Here is a 21,224-nt window from a genome sequence, read left to right as displayed (position 1 = left end):
TGTGTGTGTGTGTGTGTGTATGTATGTATTAAGCCTATTAACCTAAAACAGAATAGTGGCAAGGGTAAATGGTACTCACCATTTCCCAATTTATTTTTTTCCTTACAACTACTTACCGATTTTCCCTTCTGGGAATTCAGAGATGTAAATCTGTGAACTACATATTTGTTCTCATATTTTGTATGAAGCCCTTTATGCTTAGACGTTAGCAGGTGCACTGCTGAATCCATATTGCCTTTACTCTATTTTCTAGTATTTCTTCTTTTCCATTGTCAGAGAAGGTGCAGGATGAAAGTAAAAATGCGAACATCCATATCATCCAAAGTGGGATCTGTGCTGAAGGATAAGGTTAAGTTGATTTCTAGTTGCAGAAAATGTGAAGGTTGTTGCTCTGTATAATGTGTGATTTTTATTGGATCTACTTTCACATCACTGAATAAGGCTCTTCTGTTTGTCTATGAGGCCAGGTAAATTTATTCAAAGAGTTAATACAGTTGGAAAAAAACACAGCTTGGAGATTTTAACTCCCTCCTCCTCCTCCTCCTCCTCCTCCTCCTCCTCCTCCTCCTCCTCTTCTTTTGAGGGGAAGAGAGAATTCAGTTTATGCTATAAACTAAATGTCTACAGTTATGATGCTATTTATGTTTTGATTATGTTGTTGGAAAATGAAAACTACTAGGAGAGCACTAATGGACTAGTAAATACATTATGGAATAAAGTGAATAAAATTCTGGAAGTTCCATTATGAATTTTAGGCATGATTTGGATGTGAAAGGAGATAAACAACATTAGCTGCAAATGTTAAGAAAAGGAATGTGATGCAAGATCATCATCTTGTAAATTGGTCACTAAAGGAGTGATGGTTTAAACAGCTTTCATCAATTAGGTTATTCTGGTGATTATTTTTTTTTTCCTCTAAGGGAGAATTTTCACTCCGGTTTCAGAAAACTGCTCTTCGTGGCTATTTTGACCTGATGATCACAGAATATCTGCATGCAGAAAACCTGACTGGAGCTTTCTGAAGCAAGTCTTTTCTGGGCTCCTTATAAACATGGGTTTAGCACTCTTTTGAGAGCTCTAAACCTGTTTAAAAAGTGTTAAGAGAGTGCCAGCACTAGGCTGCAGAGGGAAAGAGAATCAGGTGCTGCCAACTGTGTGTTGCTGATTCTGTCACCTTTGGATGTATTACAGATTTCCCACTGCTTCTGACTACGATGGTTTTTGCATGGCTATACTTTTTGCTATTTTACTGTGTTGTATGCATGGGGTGAAGTCATCTTGCTTATTGTCAGTTTCTTGAACTAGAAAGCTTATATACAGAGATTGAAGGACACAGCTCTTGATAAGATAGTTTTATTGGAGACACTGGAAAAGGCATTAATAACAAAGACAACTAGCCACTGCAAACTCTAAGACTCAAGCCATACATATAGTGTAGCCAAAGTTCATATCTTACATTTTCCCCTTGTGTCTGTGTGTTTTAAACAAGCGGAGAGCTGCTTGTTTCTCAGTGGAAGCAGCAGGTGATAGCTGTGCATTGTTTTTATAGTTAATCACTTTGGTCTCAGACACTTTGCTTCTGAACTTGCCCATTCTAGCCCTCACACCTGCTTCATTCTAATTCAATGGCAATCCATGTGCTACTTCCAGGTGCTGTCAGCCACTTGGACCAAACAGTGCCTACTGCCAGCACAGCCATTCCCTTGCAGCACTAGTCAAGGACAGAGCTCACTCTGTATAAACTGATCCTTCCCACTTCATTGTGCATTCCTCATCCATGCCTGTAGCCTATTAACTGGGTTAATTTTGGGCATGCTTCTTTTAGAAGAGCACTAGACCTGTCTTCAAAACTAGCCCAACTGATAGTTCACAGGTAGGGATTGCCTCTGTACCTACAACGAGTTGGTCAGGCAATTGACAGATGAATAAACATGCTTTTCCAGGCCCCCACCTATGCTCACCAAATCCTGACCCACCCCACATTAGACAAGATACTTGGTAGTTATTTTCTCACCAGCAGAGCAGTGCTTGATGAGAGCTGGGGGAATCCACCAATCATTTTCCTTAGTTGTCCCACATTAAAACAATAAAGTTAGCACCAGTCACTGGCCTTATTATTGTGACAGGATGGGGTTTGGCAATCAGGATAGTATGCTTCATTCTGGCAACTTTTCAGCCCACTCAGCTCAAGGAGTGGTGGATAGCACTTTAACCTAGCTGTCTGGCTGTACTTTAAGTCAAGTTTGAATGCTTCTATTCACAGCCTATGTGCTCACATTCTCATTTTATCATGCATCTCATTTCCAAAGGCCTTGTGCTGTTCTTATAAAAGACATGCAATAGATCATGTATGTAAGGATGGAAAGAAACTATAAGCAAGGTATTGTGTGTGTGTGAAGGTACATCTTTCTGTCAGTCCTATACTTGTTTGTATGCAGTGGGAGATGAATTGGGATTGGATACAAGGATAATTACTGATTGATCAGGAAATATCCCAACATTCTTTGCCCACTGAAATGGAAAGAACATAGCATGACAAGGCCAAAATAGAATCAAAAGTCCAGATGTCCAAATGCTAATTCAGGTTTTGGTAGCTGTTGGAGCTTCACTGAGGACACAGCAATAAATCTCTGTCTAGGAACTCAAACCCGTACTCAGGAGCTCACAGGGAAGAGTTGATGTTAACCCTTCAAGGTAGTCCAAACAAGAAGCACAACCAGGAGCATCAGCACTATATTTATTGTAAGGTTACATTAAACAGAATCTTGCAAGACTAAAAATATTTCTCCCCTCCTCTCTTTTTTGTTTCCAGAAAACTAGGGAGGTCCCTTCTGAAATGCTTCCCAAGCTTTTTCCCCCCCTGTGGGCTGAGCTGCCTCTTATTAGACCATTGCCTAGGCTGCAGGTCTTCCTTCTGTCTCCCAAGGTTATTCCTACATACCATCACAGTCAAGAGGAAGTCTTGGATAGGAAAGTTGCTTTTATAACAGATTCAAAAAGCCCTAATAATGAAGAAGATTGGCTGCAGAAGGAATAAGTCAAGCTCTCTATTTATAAGAGATCAGAGTTTAAATTTTGCTGCTCTTTTTCTCACTCTTATGTGATAATGGATGTTGCTTCTTGGTTCTTGGCCTTGGAAGTAGAAGGCATATCTACCCTGGATTTTGATGAGTCTGCTGTGGTCCCAGGCTTTTTGCTTCTGGCCCTGCCAGCTTCAACTCTCACAATAACAGCTTAAGCTGGTCAACAGAAAGGCTCTATCATTAAAGATTCAATATAAACAACACAGTTATGACAAGCTGTATGTACTGTTTGCTCTTTACTAACTCTGCATATATTTAACACCGAATCAGACTGATTTGGAGCATCACATTGATTTGGTATATCAAACTGATGGATCAATTTGGACTGATTTGGATGCACACGCTGACATGAATTTAAATGCCCTGAATTGGTCTGAATCAAATCATGTCCAGTTTGGAGAAATGTTTCAAACAGATCAGTTATTGAAACTGAACTGATTTTCCAAATTGATTCAGATGTTCATATTGAATCCAGCCCAATTCACACACTCCTGTTATATATATTAAGAGAGGAAGGAAGAGACTGAATAATATATATGCACTCCAAAGTCTTTAGAGTTGCCTTTTGATTAGAAATGAGTGCTATTTAGGTCTTCATAGACATGCAACTGCTTGTAATGAGTGTTATCAAGAACTTGATTGATAATGAAATGTATTCTGTGTATTTGCAAGAATAAATAATGCTCATGATACTCTAGAGTGTTCTTAAAGATAGGCTGTCTCTTTACAGCATAAATCATTTTTTGTATCTGTCAGCCAATTCCAGAATCTAAGAAGAACCTTTTGACTAGCTATTATTCTCAAGAGATTCTGAAATCTATCTGCAATCAGAGGTCTGCATTCATCTATGCTACGTGAGTGTTCTCTCTGAACCTAAGAATACAAAGCAGGTGCAACTATTTCAAATCAGTAAGAATGATCTTTTTAACACCGAGGTGGCCTGATGGTATCACTTATAAATACAGTTAGTTATGGAACACATGGGGAACCTTCTAACACAGCAATTTGTGCTACAAACAAGCGGGCTGCAAGTCATCATGGAATCAGCCACATTCTTAAGACATTTAACTGTCTTAATGAAAGCGCATGAGTGTGAATCACTTACTTGATTCCTTTGACAAAGGCATAACTGCAGTATTTGGAAGCACATCTGCTGCTGCAGTCAATAAAAATTACATGGCATCTTAACTTACAGTTAATTGTGATGAAAATAAGATCCTGACTGAGCAAACTCTTCCCTGTCAACATCAATGGAATGATGACCATTTAAAAGAGAATAAAAATAAAGATATATTGGTCACATAAGGCTGGTGTGGGCACATCTTCCCACCTCCAGTTTCTGAGCACTATCTTCTAGATGCATTCTCATTTGGGCAATACTGCAATTAGATTCTTTCAAACCAGGCTGTCCCTGGTAAGAATCAGAGAAATTGTCTAGAATGTGTAATTGTATGACACCAGAGAAATTGTCTAGAATCTATAAAGGCACTTCAAATTTATGTTGAAAATGGGAACAACAAGAAAGGACATTTTATCATGCTTGATGGACATGCAAAAAAGCTAGGAAATTTAGAATTCAAATACATACACTGATTCAGAGGATTTTAAAGATTAATATACCATTAAGAAGTCCAGAAGTCTTCCTCTTGGGACTGATGGACAAACAGATGGAAAAAAGTCATGGCACTTTATTTTTGTATATGATAACCACAGTGAGATTATTGTATGCACAAATATGGAAAGATTTGGTAATACCTACAATGGAGGAATGGTTGGTGAAGATGATGGAACTTGCTGAGATGGCCAAATTGACTTTTTGATTAGAGAAAAGACAATACCTACGTTAATTGCTGACTGAAACCCCTTATGGACTTTTTGTGTAGAACAGAAAAAAATGAACTTATGATCTATGGTTTTGATGATTAGACAGGATAGATCATAGAAAGAAGAGCATCATGATATCACATTAGAGAAAGAGGTAGATTTATAATTGTACTTATAACTGCTGTAAGAAGATTGGAAGCCACTTCTTTGCATCTTTTTTCTTTCTCTTCTATTTTTCTTTCTCTTTCTTTCTTGCATTTTTAGCTTTCTCTTTGATTTTTTCTTTTCCTTTTTTCTTCCTAACCTTATGTTAGTTTGCATTAATTTTTACTTTTGTTTTAAAAACTTTTAATACAATTATTTTAAAAAAATTAAAGCTGTATTTAATTTTTTGTATATAATTTTGTATATAATTTTTATTGAAAGTTTTAACAGCAATAATAAGAACTAATACAAACTAAAACAGAACATAGAAAAGGAAAAGGAAAGGGAGAAATAAAGGAAATAAAAGGAAAAGGAAAGGGAGAAATAAAAGGAAAAGCTAAAAGTGCAATAAAAAGGTAGAAAAAAGTAGAAAAAAAGAGAAAGCTATAAAGAAGTGACTTGCGATATTCTTCACAGCAGTTACAAGTATAATTATACTTTAACCTGTCTCTCTGAAGTTACATCACAACTGTCTTCTTTCTATAATCTATCCTGTCTAATCATCAAAACCATAAATTCAAATTCATTTTTTTCATTTTTATGCAAAAAGTCCGTAAGGGGGTTCCAGTCACCAGTAAATGTCGATATTGTCCTCTCTCTCGTCAAAGCAATCAGTCTGTCCATCTCAGCAAGTTCTGTCAATTTCACCAACCATTCCTCCATGGTGGGTAATGCTGATTTTTTTTTCATATTTGTGCATATAGCAACCTCGCTGCAGTAATCATATATTGAAATAATCTTCCATGGCTTTTTTTCTAACTGTTTATCCATCAGTCCTAAAAGGAAATGTTCTGACAAAGCTGTATTTGATCATTCTTGTACCTGTTTCCTGAAAAGTCAACTCTGCTGTGTTGAGTAAGCAAGTAGATATATGTGGTCAGTGGCAGAATAAAACCCTTTTCCACCCTGCAACCCCCAGCATGATCCCAGATCTGCTCCAGAGGGAGATGAGTGGAAGGCTGCAGGAGCAGAAGCATAGAGTCCCAGAAGTATAAGAAAGGAACATTGCTCGCATAATACTGGATTTAGCACTAAGGCTGTAACCCTATGCAAAATATTGTTCAGTTGTGATTGCAGTAAGGAAACTTGGGGCATAAGTAAGCTTTGCTAGATTGTCCCATATTAGACAGTATTAGTTACATTCTTTGTTTTTAATATTTTAATTCACAGGTTGTTGTTGATGTTTTATATCAAATTTTGGTTTATGACTGTAAATAAACACATAATATTGGATTTAGCACTGAGGCTACAATCCTATGCACATTTATGTGAGCCTGTAAGAAGTCTAACAGGAACATAGTTGAATTTATTTGGTAGGCATAGATAGGGTTGCACTAAAAATTAGTTTTTGTTTTTTTTAAATTAATGAATGCAATGCTCCATCCATAATACCATCCTGACAAGCCAAAATACAAAAAAGGGTCACTTTTATTGTACATTTACAGATAATAGTGTGCAGAATGGGGAATCTTAGTATTTTAAATTCCAGTTGGGCAAAACAGATACATCTTTCAACAGTTTTTTTTTTCCCCCCACTGACATATTTGAGAGCTGGGACTGAATTCAACTGGGAAGAATAAATTCTGGGAGAAGTTTTATTACTTCTGATGTATCCCTGTAAGAAGACTGTTAGTTTTCATAAAACTAATGTTGTTTCAGCCTCAAGAATCCCAAAGCATTTGACAACATTTCAAGATACACAAGTAATTGTATTAGCCAAAATTAATCACTACCTTCATTGATAACTGGCATAATAAAAAATGGTTTTCCCCATTTAAAATCTACAGTGCTGTCACCTGTCAAATATAAGTAGCTAAGACTGCAGGTGGAACTTAGTAATATACATAATAGGTTATGATCAATATTCAACTAAAAATTAATTTTTTCTTTTTGCTGTTATCTGATAAAAAGTTTGCAAAAAGCACCCATGTTGTTTCTGGATTCTCTCTTAATAGCTCATTTATAACTTAGATGACACTTGAATTTCTGTTCACATTCATAATGAAACATCAAGGATCAAAATCAAGTCTGGTCAGCAGTTTTATGTATTGGCTAAAAAGTTTCAATTGGAGACAGGCTATCCTGCACTTTGCCATTTTCACTGTTCTTCTGAAGCATCTTAATTTGATTTTCCAGCCTTAGAGTCCATTCATGTCGGAGCCTGGGAAGAAGGAACAGACATTCAGTGAATCTTTAACTAAATGTATTTGAAGTCTAGTTCTTTTGTGTAATGCTAATGCTGTCCCTTTTCTTTCATCACCAATGCACTTGTCATGTGTTAATTTAGCATAGGTATCTCTCTGGCCTTCTGGCTTGAGATAGAAAGAGAATACTAATGGTATAACTCATCATCAGAATGAAGCTTGGTGACATTGCTAGATTCCAGAGGAGTCAAACAACTGGGAAAATGCTGTCATTAGAGATACATGCTGCTTCTCCTTTGGGTATTCTCTGGATGAAGCATCAGCTCAGGGCTGTCGGATAGGAAAAATTATATAGTACATGTATTGGAAATGTCATCAAGGAAACTTGTGGAAGCAAACTGTGTTTATGGCACTCCATCAGCAAAACAAAACAAAAAAGAAAATCATGTAAATTATATGCACTCATTTGAACCAAGAAAATGTATTTTTATCAAAATATTGATATGGCAGCTTCCCACATACCTGCTGGGGCTATTAATGTATTACTTGTGCATAGAAAAGGTCTTAGTGAAAGAGAAAGATTCCTACTCACTATAAACATTCATATTTTTGGAATTGCCTATTAGCCACTGCTCTCCAATGGGTTGGCAGAGGACCAATCTGGATGGAAGCATTCCACATGACGGGATGGAGGGATCAGAACTTCTGTGCACCTAATCCCTGGAATTTGGCTGTGCATCTGAGATTTTCAGTGTGTGCAGGAATAGATGGGCACTCCATTGCGACAAAATATGCTTTTTGGCAAGGTACCCAATATTCGTTCAATAGTGATGATCATAGATATGTTTGAAATTGTGATGAGAAAAGAAACCATAGGCTAAAGAACTACTGTGGCATCTAATAATAAGGATGAAGCAGTTCTTGCCAGGTTAGTCTTCCACCTGAACTCCGGACATAAAATAGACAATATTTTAGGCCTAGGATGAGATATCAAATGAGCCCTTTGCAACCATTCTCCTTGCATACACTGAGGTAAAATTATATTGCAGAGTACACAAAAACCTCTGTTCCCATTGTCCCTCTTCATGTAAGACAGCGGTAAGCAGGATGATGTCATGAGCACCAGTTTACTTATAAGCACTTGCTTTGGCAGTACGCAGGCTTCATACACTACCTGGTTTAAAAATAAGATCTGCTTTTAATTAAAACAAATAAAAATCCCAACCCCAAAACAGCAACAGGAAAGTGACATGTTTCAAAGCAAAGCACCAGAATCTAACATCATATTTATTTCCAAGAATGTTTCTGGACTCTGCATGCTATTTTTAGAAAGAAAAAATGGTGGATGTTTGCATAGTTGGAGATGTTCAAAAACTCAGATTTGGAGATAGAATATTTTGTTTCCCTCTAGACCACGCTGAAGTAAACCCTCCAACTGGAACAAGTGCAACAGGTCCCAAGGTGGTCTGGCCTTGAAAGAAGCCTGTTTTATCTGGAACATCATGTCTGGGACACTTCAGATTGCTTCTGGTTCAGGGGATTTACTTCTGGAAACTATTGAACTGGCTCCAGAATTTTGAGGGATGTGAGTTTTGCACATCCCTGATTGCAGCTTGCGGTTTGTTTGAAAGTGTGATTGGTTGCCTAGGAAAAAGACTAACATAAACAGAGGTGGTAGAGAACATCCTGTTGAACTATAGGGAGTAGCAAAAAACAGCCTCATCATTTTGCTTTCTGGTAAATCAGTATTTTATGATTGCCCATACCCAACATGACAGCTATTTTGTGAAGAACAAGACTCCCTTGGCAGCCTTTTGTGAGGGAATTCATGACATGTTCTCATAATTCCAATTGTGCTTACTAGACTGAAAAGGTTGTTTGTCCCTGCTGCAGAGTTTTAGTAGACTCTGTGGTTTGAACATAAAGTTGTGCTGAGGGATTATAAGTGCCTTTGGCTGAACATAGAAGCTTCCTTGAAACTGGGAGTTCAGTACTGCACAGGCATATTAAACCCACTTCAGACTCTTATACACTATATGCAAAGGTCTTCAGAGGCCCTGTGTGTACAGACCCCAATACACTTCTAGCCCTCAAATGTGCTGGCTGAACTTCTGCAGAGGGCTATTATAATTGCTAAGGATAGCTATTTGTTCTGTTGATTGATTTGTTTAATGTCTCAGTACACATAGTTTGGCCTTTGATCTGCCTTGTAGCAAATATGGTATTCTCAAATACCAGTCTAATCAGTTAGCATTTTTTAATTCAAACCACACTCTTGCATTCTCCCTTCTCAAATATTCTTTATTAACTATACAATCCCAGGAGACCCTAAGAGAAATAGTTTCAATTTAGGCTCTTGCTTGCTCATTCATTAGTATCAACTATGGACAAAAGGGAATGAAAGGCAGACTCTCATCTGCCCAGTTCAAAGTATACTTTTGAGGACTGACCAAAGATTAGTGAATGGAGCTGATGGGCATTATTTAGCTGCCACTGAAATTTTGGATGGGCATCTATAAAATGTTTTTCAGAAAGCAATGACCTTGTTTATTTTTACTCTGTCCACTGTGACCAGTGATTTCTTCCTAATCCATCGCGGCTTTCAGCTCTATATACAACTCCTGTTCCATTCACCACAGCAGTTGGAGAAAACTCTTCATCTTCACTGAGGAGCGATGCACAGAGCTCCCATGACCTTGAACTGAATAACTGGGCAGCTTCTGATCACAAGAAACCGAAGCCTAGCTACATAGTACATAAATATTGCCTCACTACCATTTTTTCCCCTTTTCTTTACATTTGAGAGTCAGCTCATGATGGCCCAATCTGGATTTAATCCTTGCATGGGGTTGGGGGTGGGGAGAGAGAGCTAGCCCTTCCACAATCGTTTTGTGTAGTAAATTTTTACCATCTCTCTATACAGGTGTCTAAACAACTATTGATGCCAGTGTGTTTTTTCTTGACATTCTCACATCTGCAAGATGAAGGAATCTTGGAATTTAGCAGAGACCATGGGAAGGGGGAAAAGATTAGGCTTCCCTCATCCTGGGCTTGATGATGCCAATTTAAATCAGGCTCCTGGATATTCTTTATCATATAAAAAAAAAATCTTGAATGGCAGCTTCATCATATACATGTTATGAATCATGTAGTTAGTTCTTACTCTATATATGTTGGAGAAGTTGTACAGTTTCATGTAAATGTTTTGACAAGAAGTTTTGATATTGGGTGCTACCAAATGGTCCTGTAGTGGTACAGTGCTTTCAGGCAGATTTAGTGATCAACAGATTCATTCATTCATTTACTCTGGTACACTAAGAGACAAGCAGTGATCCTCCAACTCAGTGACAAATGTTTCTGTGAGAAGTGGCCTCTCAATTTGTATCAAAGAATGGAAGGCTTAATTTTCAACAACTCCTTAAGCCTCATAATATTCAAGATTCATGTTTGCCTCACAATATAAGCCTGAAAGTCCATAAAAGCTAATAATCTAGCTTCCAATTTCCAAAAGTTTTCTTCCTCAGTAAGAGGCTTCTGTTTTTCCATGTCATATTCAAAATGTGTTCAGTTTTATTTTGGTGGCGGTTATAAGCTTACTTTATTATGAAATGGCAGAAGTAGCTGTTCTTTTCAATATCACACCTCTTCCTTGCTCTGCAGCCTCCCTGACTGCCCATACTTGTACTGAAAAAGCTTGGGGTGAGGAATTTGTTCACAATGTCTTCTCTTGGGATTTAATTGAAACATGGGAAACCAAGAGAGGGATGAATGAAAGATAGATGTTCTCACATATTCCTCAGTCACCATATAACTAAGGTGACTGGAAGAGATCTTATGAGAAGTACAGCAAAATGCCCTCCTTTAGGGGTGAGGGGAAATCATCTATTTTTCCTCAGGAGAAAAATAGTGGTTGTAAAAAATATAGAAGACATATTTGGCAAAGGGCTAGTAAAAGCAGTTGAGAACAAAGATTTATCAGGGGAACAACTTGTAAGAATAAGTAAATTTCCCATTCAATCTGATAGTCTGATATGTTGTGGGTCCCATTGGTTAAGGGATGTCATCTTTCTGGACTCAGAAAACTTGCCTTTGCTGTTGCACTGCCTGCTCTTTGGAACTTTATTACTCCTGAGATTAGATTGGCACCAACCCTACTGGCTTTTCCCAAAGTTTGAGGACCTGGATCTGTTGCCTGGCATGGCAGGTGGACTCTTAGTTGGAGCCCGTGAGGTTGTTGGTTTGTGGCAAATTGGTTTGACCCTGGTTACTAGTATTGCTAATACTGGCTTTTATGTTTTTATATTTGGATTGTAAGTGCTCTTAGCCATCCAGAATTACCACACTGAGATGGGCAACCACATAAATTGAATGAATGAATAAAGTTCTCCCCTCTTCTGTGAACTCCTTTATTTCAAATCTGAAGTCGTTTTGAGAAACAGAAATAGAAAGAACGATTGAGGTTATAACACATGTCATAGTATAATTTGCTCCTAAGGACCTTCCCCCTCTTGCACCCCATGGTACAAAAGATGTCGTTGCAACTTCTTTTCTTCTGGGTCCCATGATGTGATGTTATCTCATCCCCAGCCTACAAGTGATACAACCTTAAGTTATCCTTAGCTATACCACTGTTAATCTAGTGTTTGCCTAACAGTTTCTGTGGTAGCTAACTACAGAACATGATGAGTATTTAGAGAATCAAGATGTAGTTTTGTACTTTGGAAAGAATTCAAACAGCACATGTATAATATCTATTATACTTCATCTGTTACATCAGAGGCAAAGTCAGATGATCAAGAGTGAATGGAAGCAGAGTACAGCCTCTGGCCATGCATCAACCGCATCTCCTGTCTCCTCCCGCTGTCTCCCTAAAGCAGTGTTGTCCAAACTTGGCCACTTTAAGAGGAGTGGACTTCAACTCCCAGAATTCCCCAGCCAGCATGGGGATCTTAAAGTGGCCAAGTTTGCACAACACTGCCCTAAAGAGTTGTCAAGATGGCACAGTGGTGCTAGGCTGTTCAGAAATTTTACCTCTCCGGCCTTCATCAGTTTAATGCAAGGCTGAAATATTGAAACAGTGTGTCTCTGAGTAATAAACCTGGAGGCTGGGTGATGGGACCAACTCCCTGTTCATTGCCTCCTAACAGAGCATAGAGGAATATTTGGGATTTGTTGCCAAGAAATGAAAGGAAGGGGAAAGAGATCCTGAGTAAATAATGCTGTTTGTGACTTAATTTCTTTCATGATCCTGATCTCTGTTTTTAGAAATGTTATTCAACTCAGGCTACAGTAGAACGGGGTTTAGAAGGAGAGGTACAGGAAGAAGTGTGGAGACTACAAGGTCCTGCAGCCAGATCTACCCCATTCCTGCTGCAGCTCCATGATTGGCAGATATTCTTCCTGCTGGCTAATGAAGTGTAGTAGATAGAAGACAGCAAAGATGGAGGAATCCACCAATTGCTTTGGTGATCATGTGCTGCACATGCATAATCTCAGCAGCACTGTATGTCATTAAGACAGTAAAAATAAAATAAACATGGGGAGGGATTGGCCACAGTGACAGCAAATTTCAGTGTAGTTTTCTTCTGGCTCAAAGATGAGTGTTAACTTGAACTCAACAGTGGGAAAAGACCTTTGGTGGTGGAACTGCACCTCCAGTAGCAGTCATCGTTTTATTGCAGCTTGTTAAGAGCAAGCATGTTGATGGCACCTAGAACTGAATGAGAGGTTTGCAAATCTGAAAATTAGGAACACCATGGTGAGATATCTGTCTGTCTGTCTCTCTCTCTCTCTCTCTATCTATGAAATTTGTCACCACCCATTTCATTAAAAATTACTCTGGGCAGTTTATAAAACAGTTAAAATCTATTAAAAATACAATATAAAAGGATCCTGAATAAACAGAAAATAAATATAACCCAAGAATAGATGTTAAATTGGCAGTAGCTCGGGGAGCGTCATCAAGGTACCAGCCACCCCCAGTATTGGGTCAGATTCTTGTCACCCCACACAAGCTGGCAGAGCCAGGTCTTTAATCCTTTCCGGAAAGCCGGGAGGGTAGGGGCCTGTCACACCTCTGCGGGGAGAATATTCCAAAGGGTGGGGGCAACAGCAGAGAAGGCTCTCCTCCTGGGCCCCGCCAGCTGACATCCTCTCACTGACGGGGTCTGCAACATGCCCTCTCTGCCTGACTGGGTGGGACGGGTTGATGTGATAGGGGTGAGACAGTCCCTATCACATCAACCACCTGGACCCATGCCATATAAGGAATATTTCCTCCTCCTCCATCCTGCCTAAATAAAGGAGCAGCAGCACTAAGCACAGCAGTCTAAGCTGCTTCAGAGACATACTAGTGTTAGTTATGTGGGTACATGAATGAACCTGCTTATCTAGCTCTACTAATAAATCTTTTAGTATTAACAGATGGTTTGCATCCTTATTGTGAAAACATGTTTCTAATAGATAATGAAAGCAAGGACTTTAATACTTTAGAGATATAAAACCATTGCTAAAAGCTAATGTACAGAAAATGAAGATTAGGCTAGTTAATCTCTGAAGAGCCTTCCAATTCGGTGATTCTAAGATTGGGCTCTGGGTAAAAAAAAGCTGTTTAAAAGATCAGGCTGGCATATTTCTTTGTTAGATAATTATATGTGATAAGTTGCCCTGGGAGTTATAATTCCTTATAACTGGTTGATCTTTTCAATGCCTAGCTTCCTCCAGAAGTGTTGGACGCAATTCCCATAAATATCAGGATGGGAATGGTAGTGTTATAAACTTATCACATTTGGAGGGCATCAGGTTGGGAAAGGCTGGGCTAATAACCATCTTTTTACCTTTTAATTAAAGATGATATAAGGAACAAAGTGTGTGAGAAAACAACAATAGGCAACATTTGTTTAACAGGCACATAAGAGGGCCAAAGAACTGAATTCTGAATTAAGATAAATTAGCACCATTTTAGAGTGCTGGCTATCTCCCTCGATCTTATGTAGGAATAATAGATGTTAGCTAACTTGTTATAATATTTTAAGCAGAATTATTTTATATTTACAACTTCCTTTCAATGAAAATCAAATTTAAGGATGAGCCCATCACCAGTATTTCCATCCAGAATCCTTCACAAAGCAGTTTGAAATTAATCCAGGATCAACTTCACCCCTAATGACTTTGAAGCATGGAAAGAAGATCATGAGACAATTAATGCTCACTCTTTCTCCCGTCAGCTAACCCATAGGAAAATGCCAAGAGTCGTATACAATCCATTTCCCCCTCCCTGTGCCACCACTGGTTGTGGAATTACAAACACTTTATAGTTCCATTCCACAGAAATGAGTACAAAATATATGGCTACATCCTCTTCCCATCCATATGTTTCAGTGTCAATATTTGTATGCATTTTTCTGATGAACTGCCCCAAAAAGTGAGAGGCAAAGTATAGAGGGGGAAATGGATTGTAAAAAGTGTGTGGAAGTCCTCTAGTGGCTTCCAAGCTGCCTTGCAGCCATTCCTCAGAAGCACTTAAAAAACCCTGGTGATTTGTGAATGTAAAATGCTAGCACATTAGCAATGTCATAACCAGGCATTTTCTCATAGTTGTGACCCTAGTTATGTGTTGCGGTTGTGGCTGGATTGGGGGAGAATGGAGATAGGTTTTAAACATAGAAGAGGAGAAAAGCTCCAGGAATAGCACAGTGAATCTCTGGGGAGAGGGGAGAGAGGATGGCCCCTGGCTTGATTCCAGGAACTGGGAGGTGAAGTGAGCCAAGAGTTTCTGCCAACAGCAAAACAATTTGCACACGAGTTCTACAAAGCCTTCGTGTTTCAAAGGAAAATAGCAGCTTGCTGCTGTTTGTAATAAATAGAAACAGAGTCCAAAATAAACCAACTTACTTCCTGAGTGCAGACAACAACATGAGGTCAATCAGATGTGGAGCAGTTACCAAAATGGTAGAAAGCAGGGGTGTGGAAATGCCCTAAGTGTTGCAGGCCTGAGATATGCATAATTACATTACAATAGCTAAGGGTAAAGCTGTACATATCTGTTTGGGAGTTGGCCCCATTTAACTTAGTGGAGCTTACTCTAAATATAGTCTGCATCACTCCTTTAACTCACTGGATTGGCAATTTATTTAGTATTTCTATTCTGTGTCTCAAGTCATCATGTCTGTGAAACAAAATGAATCCTTTACTAGTTGGCACAAATCTGCCTGGAAGGGTCTTGTGGAGGGGACCCTCAAATACATTCATAGCTAATGTCATTGATATGGTTTTATTTAGCTAAGCTTATCTTAGAAATTGTGCATTTCCTTCATGAAATAGAGGTACACATTTATAATAGGACAGTATTATATTAATGTTGCCATCCTCCAGATGATCAGAAGGTCATAGGATGGATGGCGATGCCTTGCAGAAATATGAAAAGGATCATCAGTGTGGATAAATGAATCAAGAGATGAGAGCTTTGGGAAAAAGACAGTATATCAGCAATTCCACTATCTGCCTTTAGGCTAGCATATCATGTAAAGCATCCCAAAGGTATGCTTGTCCAGGTCTCCCAGGAAAGAAATTCTGCTTTTCTTGGGCAATTATTCTGTTTCTGAAGTGAGTTGCTCAGCTGAACACAAACTGAATAAAAATACTAGATGTATCCAGTTTGAAACCTATGATGCATTTTTGCTAAGCAGATTGAATTCAAAGCAGAAAAAATGACTCACTTATTTAAAGCACTTCGGTGTAATCGAGAATCTTCATCTTCTTTTTGCTTGGTGTATGTTTCAATTAATTCTTCCCAAAATTTCTTCAAGCTATGAGCATTATGGATTACTATGGCATGGCGGTTGGAGACAGTATATATGTCCATGTTCTGAAAAGCAAATCAAAAGTATGAAGGAGACAGCACTTTTCTTCTCTGACTGCTAAGAGAATAATCCATGTTCTCAGAAAATAGTAAGTCCTTCCCCTTCCCCATTATAAAATGGTCTAAATAAAAGCTCTTTGTGAAAATAAATTTCCTACATTAGATTCTACTTAGAAGAGCTATAATATTTAAGCTAGAGTTTTCCAGAGCTGGCCTGACAAAGGATGTTGTGCTACAGCTCACACCTTCTTAGCTTTGTTCACAGAGAAAGTATCCTACATCTATATATTATTCTACAACTACAGCGAGTTACACTGTGACACAAATGGAAAATGGGCTATGCTACCAGATGTTGCTGAACTATAGTTCCTAACATCAGTCTTCATTGATAGTATAGGCTGGATCTACTGGAACCTTTCTTGTGCCTATGACTGTACATTCTTATTGTTCCTAGTGGATTTCTGGAAAATAAAATAATGTTCATGGTCCTTCTCACATAATCATCAAAATGCATTAAAAAAAAATTAGTAACTTGCTCATGACAACTTGTTCGGCACATTTAGTCCCTGAAATATTGTGTGGTTCCCCCCACCCCCCGGTTCTTATTTGCATTTGATGTAACATGCTATTATTTTATTTCAGATTGTGACACTGTGATATTTATGAGCACAACAGAAGTTTTTACATCCATAAAGAAGAATAACATTATTGCTGCATTCACAAACAGAATAATGAATAAATGAAAGTAGTTTCTTTAACGTTTATAGACTTTCTAAACTGGATTGAGTAAGGCCATCCAGGGTGAATTCTCTATTAACCATTAGATAAAATATTATTAGAACGGTAAGAATACAATCCAATTTTTTAAAAAATAATCCTTCTCTGTTCTGACTATTTCATGAATTATCTGGATTGCAAGTGGATACTATTGTGCAGTAACAAGAGGTTACAAAATTGTGTAACATAGGCTTACTTCGTAACAAGAGTGCTCCTGTGCTTTCCTCTGGGATACCCTATTTTGTTTTCAATCTCCCCAGTTTTATATTTTTCTTTCCCCAATGACAGTTAACCGTCCCAGGCAATTAAGCATGTGCAGACATCAGCACTTCTATAAAACTTGAGCTTCATTCAAACATGTCAATATCTCCCCCTTGTGCCTGCAAATCTGCCAACACCAGCCATCTGGTATCACTTGATCTGCAGGATACGTCCAGATTGAAGGCTTCTAGTGCTGTACCACCAACTGAAGAGTTGCTCAATGTTTCTGTCTTTTCCTCCTTAACAAACTTTTTGTTTGGAAAGAAAAAGATGGGAGAAGTGTTGGGAAACTGCAGGAGGGTTCAAGAGGGCGATGACATTATCGGAAACCTTAACATTGAGCAAAAGAGGCGCTGTTCTTGCACTTTGAAAAAAATCTAGTTTATACCAATGGCATCATTTTTCTCCACAATCATTTGCGGCGTTTGGGGCTATATCTTTCTTTCTCTTAATATACTTCTTGTTGGTGTTGCTTCTGTTTTTGTGGTGATTGTCCAAAATAATAAAATAAATCCAGAAATTTAAGAGAAAAGGGGAAATGTGTAATTCCATTTAAAATAACATTTAAAATTCCATTCCCCATGACAAACACATTAAAAGTATTCATGTATGGCACTGTTTTTACTTATACATATTCATAATATCTTTGGTTCATGGCCTCATTTTGGCTTATCAGTGCAAAGCAATGTATGGTCGCCTTGGTGACATGGGTTTAATTTCAGACAAGTGAGCCTTTCCCAAGTGAGTGGTTGGTTTCCTTCAATTCAGTTCTTCCTAATTGGATGGAACAAATAAGTGGAAATACTGAGAATCTCTTCAAGGAAATCTCCATGTCCTATATTTAAAAGTGGTAATTTTTTTTAAGTGTAAATCCACAGTAGATAAATGAGCCAATCCCTAATATGGTAGTTCTTAAACACTGATGAATGTGAAAAGCTACTTTGTCTAACCTGAGTTTTCTGTTTAAATTTCCTTCACTGAGTTCCTTTCCACTTCCCTAAAATGGAGAGCAACCATCTTTGAGGTAAGATAACTTGGAAGTTAATATTTTACATATTATATATTTTAAGATGGCATTTTTAAAGACAAGTTAAGATTTTTATTGTAATCTTGTAAATGTCTACTCAGAAGTAAGCCTTACTGAATTCAGTACACACTTCCTGCTAAATGTTCATAACTGCAGCTCATAGTTCAATCTCCCTTGGCTTAATTCCCATTAAATTCTGTAACGTTTACTACTGAATAGATATGTAGAACATTATGAAATTGGTATACTTTTACTGAGACTAATATTCTATCTTCAGCAGAATCTCACAGTGTTTCCAGATGAAGCAGGTATTCTGCTAAGATGTAGCGTTAGGTTCCTCATAATTTATTTCATCTTTCTTCTTACCTCACAAAATATGTCAAGATAGGAAAGACAGGACTGTGTGTAGAATACTGTTGTCATGAAATTGCATCTTAAATGAATTTTAGCTCATTTACTGGCCAATTCAATACATGTTTACTCAGATGTAAGAATACTACAGTTAATGGGTCTTGTTTCTAGATTAGATGCAGGCTCAGAATGAAGCAATTATATGGCAACATAGAGGTATTTATTTGTAATGATTTCATTAAAGATGAACAAATAAGTTCCATATTGTTATTAGTATGCCAGAACTGTCATTTTATTAAACATATCCTATGGAGGCATCAAGCATGAGACGACAAATTTTAACTCATTATTTAATATCAGCATATCCAAGTAATTTAAAGATCAAAGTATCTTAAGAAAAACAAATATGTCAATAACAATCTAGAAGCTTGTAAAGCAACATGTATCCATTTGTATTATTAATTGTACAAAAAGATTAGAGAGAAGTCAATTACTGTGCTAAACATTACAATTTAATATATTAATAATTTATTAAAAATAAGTGCTTACTTTAATAATATAGAAGCTTCTTCTTCTTCCACCTGGCTTTTTGGAAATAGTTTTGAAATGTGTTAGTTTTACCTTTAGGGTCTTCTCTTTCTGATAAACTCAAAGTGGACTGGGCGAGCTTCAAATATCTTTTTCTTCTGTCACTCATCTTTTATTTGGGTTTGGTGACAAGGCTATTTTTGAATCATTTCAACACGGGGCAAAGAAACTAATCTCCTTCTGTGAAGTCTACAACATGAAGTGGAATTGCCAGACAGCTACAAACCATCAACTTTGAATGCCACATTTGATCTATGCTATAATTTTCTGGCAAGTATCACTGATGTCATAACTTGGCTCAAGGGAAACAGTTATTCTTTGACGAATGCAACATCTTAGGAACATGTTGCCATGTGACTAGCAGGAACAGGATGCCACCATTTGAGCTATCAGAGACCTAAACACTCTATGTTGTACAGCATGCGGCTTGTTTTATGACTGTGTTACTTGAGTGAGCTGGAAAGGTGGTAGCAGCAAATCTTTTGAACTAGTCTGATAAGAATACCTAGCTGGTTGTATGACAAGACTCAAGCCAATCTTTTAATGCAGTACATAGTCAAGGAATTTGCACTCAACTTAAGGGCAGCCTCAAAGCATTTAAGAATGTGAGATAAATGTAGCACATACTTCTCCTCTGTTGAAATGATAACTAGAAATCTTTTCATTGCTGTGGTTTTGAAATTTCTCAGAATGAGATGTTCCTCCCTCATCATTATAAAGAATATTCTGACACCTTGGAGAATAAGCATTTTACAGCATAAGCTTTTGTGGGCAGAGCCTATAAGATTCCTTATTATTCTGAGGAAGTAGACTAAAATGGTTAGTCTTTTGGAAAAGCTCCAATTGTAAGATGTCACTCTTCATGGTCTACCATTACATCCTTTGTTTAATACTTCTCTCACCAGATTTTTCAGGGTTTTTTTTTTTAAGCCGAAGCCAAAGTTATTGTCATATATAAATCTATCTGATGCTCTACATGCAAATAAAAATCATAATAGTTACTCCTCTTTTAGACTTACACTCTAAATGACACAACACAAGAGACAGAAAGGAGAAGGAGAGCAAGTAAGTTCAGCCACAAATTCTTTGTTGTCTATTTGGTCTTGAACTGAAACATGGAGAGAAGAGGCACAATGGAGGTGGAGGTGTGGGAGAGGTTCCTACTGAATACCACTGAAATGGATATTTATTGTTAGTGACATAAAAGTTTAATGTTCCCAAAATTATGTTTCCAAAATTAGAAAATCTTCCATTGCCAAAAACCAAAATTTGAATTCTGATTTGTGAACAAGAACACTTTCATCCTCCTTTGTTTTCACTAATAAATAAACTGCTTATTAATTCTAGATAATAGTAAATTCTTGAAAGTTTCCCCCAGAGAAGAAGTGCACTTAAACATCTACTTTTTAGAGTAGGTAGGGCATGTGTAGGAATGCTACAAGTCACTCCATTTTTGAATTTAATTCTACTACTTGTGCAACGATACACATACAATAAATCTGTGCATGTATGCAGTAAGAGGATATCCCTGTGAAGGCATCCAGTGTAGCTATTTTCTTTGCTGAATAGTGCAAAATCAAACTTACAATCCTTTCAGAGGGCAAAAGTGTTGATGTAGAAGGGGTTGGACTGGCACTGTACAGGCCAGGTTCAATCTTGCCCACAGCCATGAAACTTATTGGTTGACCAGTCATGCTCTCTTTTTCAGCCCAGCCTCCCTCAGGATGAGGAAGGCTGGGCTGAGGATACCATGAAATATGTAAGCTGCTCTGAGCTCCTAGAGAGAAAGCAGGTTATAAATCTGTCAAGTAAGTAAATAAAGAAATGGTGCCAGAACAGCATAAAATGCATGATGCCATCAAACAAACAAGCAAACCCATAGTGTTCCAAAAAGGTGACAAGAAGAAGAACTATGGGAGAAGACAAAACTCTAGGGCTCATTCACACATCCCTCTTGCCCCAGTTCTAAGATTATTTCCTCATGTCAGAGCTGCTGAGGCAGGCTGAAGCCAGAGCAAAGTGATCTGGCAGGAAAATTGTGTTTTCCACTGGAAAACAGAAGAAGACCCATATGAACATTCTGTGCCACATGGAAGAGGAGGCCA

At 37.9% G+C, this 21,224-nt stretch overlaps 1 pseudogene across 1 annotated transcript; it reads right to left on the bottom strand.

The window, feature by feature from the left end:
* Window positions 1-2,723: 2,723 nt before the first annotated feature.
* On the bottom strand, window positions 2,724-19,402 carry LOC148213805 (protein FAM240B-like; annotated as a pseudogene). The gene is made up of 3 exons (XR_015793761.1): window positions 19,081-19,402; window positions 15,973-16,121; window positions 2,724-7,272 (listed from the first exon to the last, which is right to left on the bottom strand). The product of XR_015793761.1 is annotated as a protein FAM240B-like (transcript).
* Between the last annotated feature and the right edge of the window lie 1,822 nt (window positions 19,403-21,224).

The sequence above is a fragment of the Python bivittatus genome, unplaced genomic scaffold (assembly GCF_059951505.1).
Source record: "Python bivittatus isolate LINGU-HERP-01145 unplaced genomic scaffold, Pbiv_v1 ctg000850_np1212, whole genome shotgun sequence".
NCBI classification, from domain to species: domain Eukaryota; kingdom Metazoa; phylum Chordata; class Lepidosauria; order Squamata; family Pythonidae; genus Python; species Python bivittatus.
This window is presented reverse-complemented; position numbering and strand designations above follow the sequence as displayed.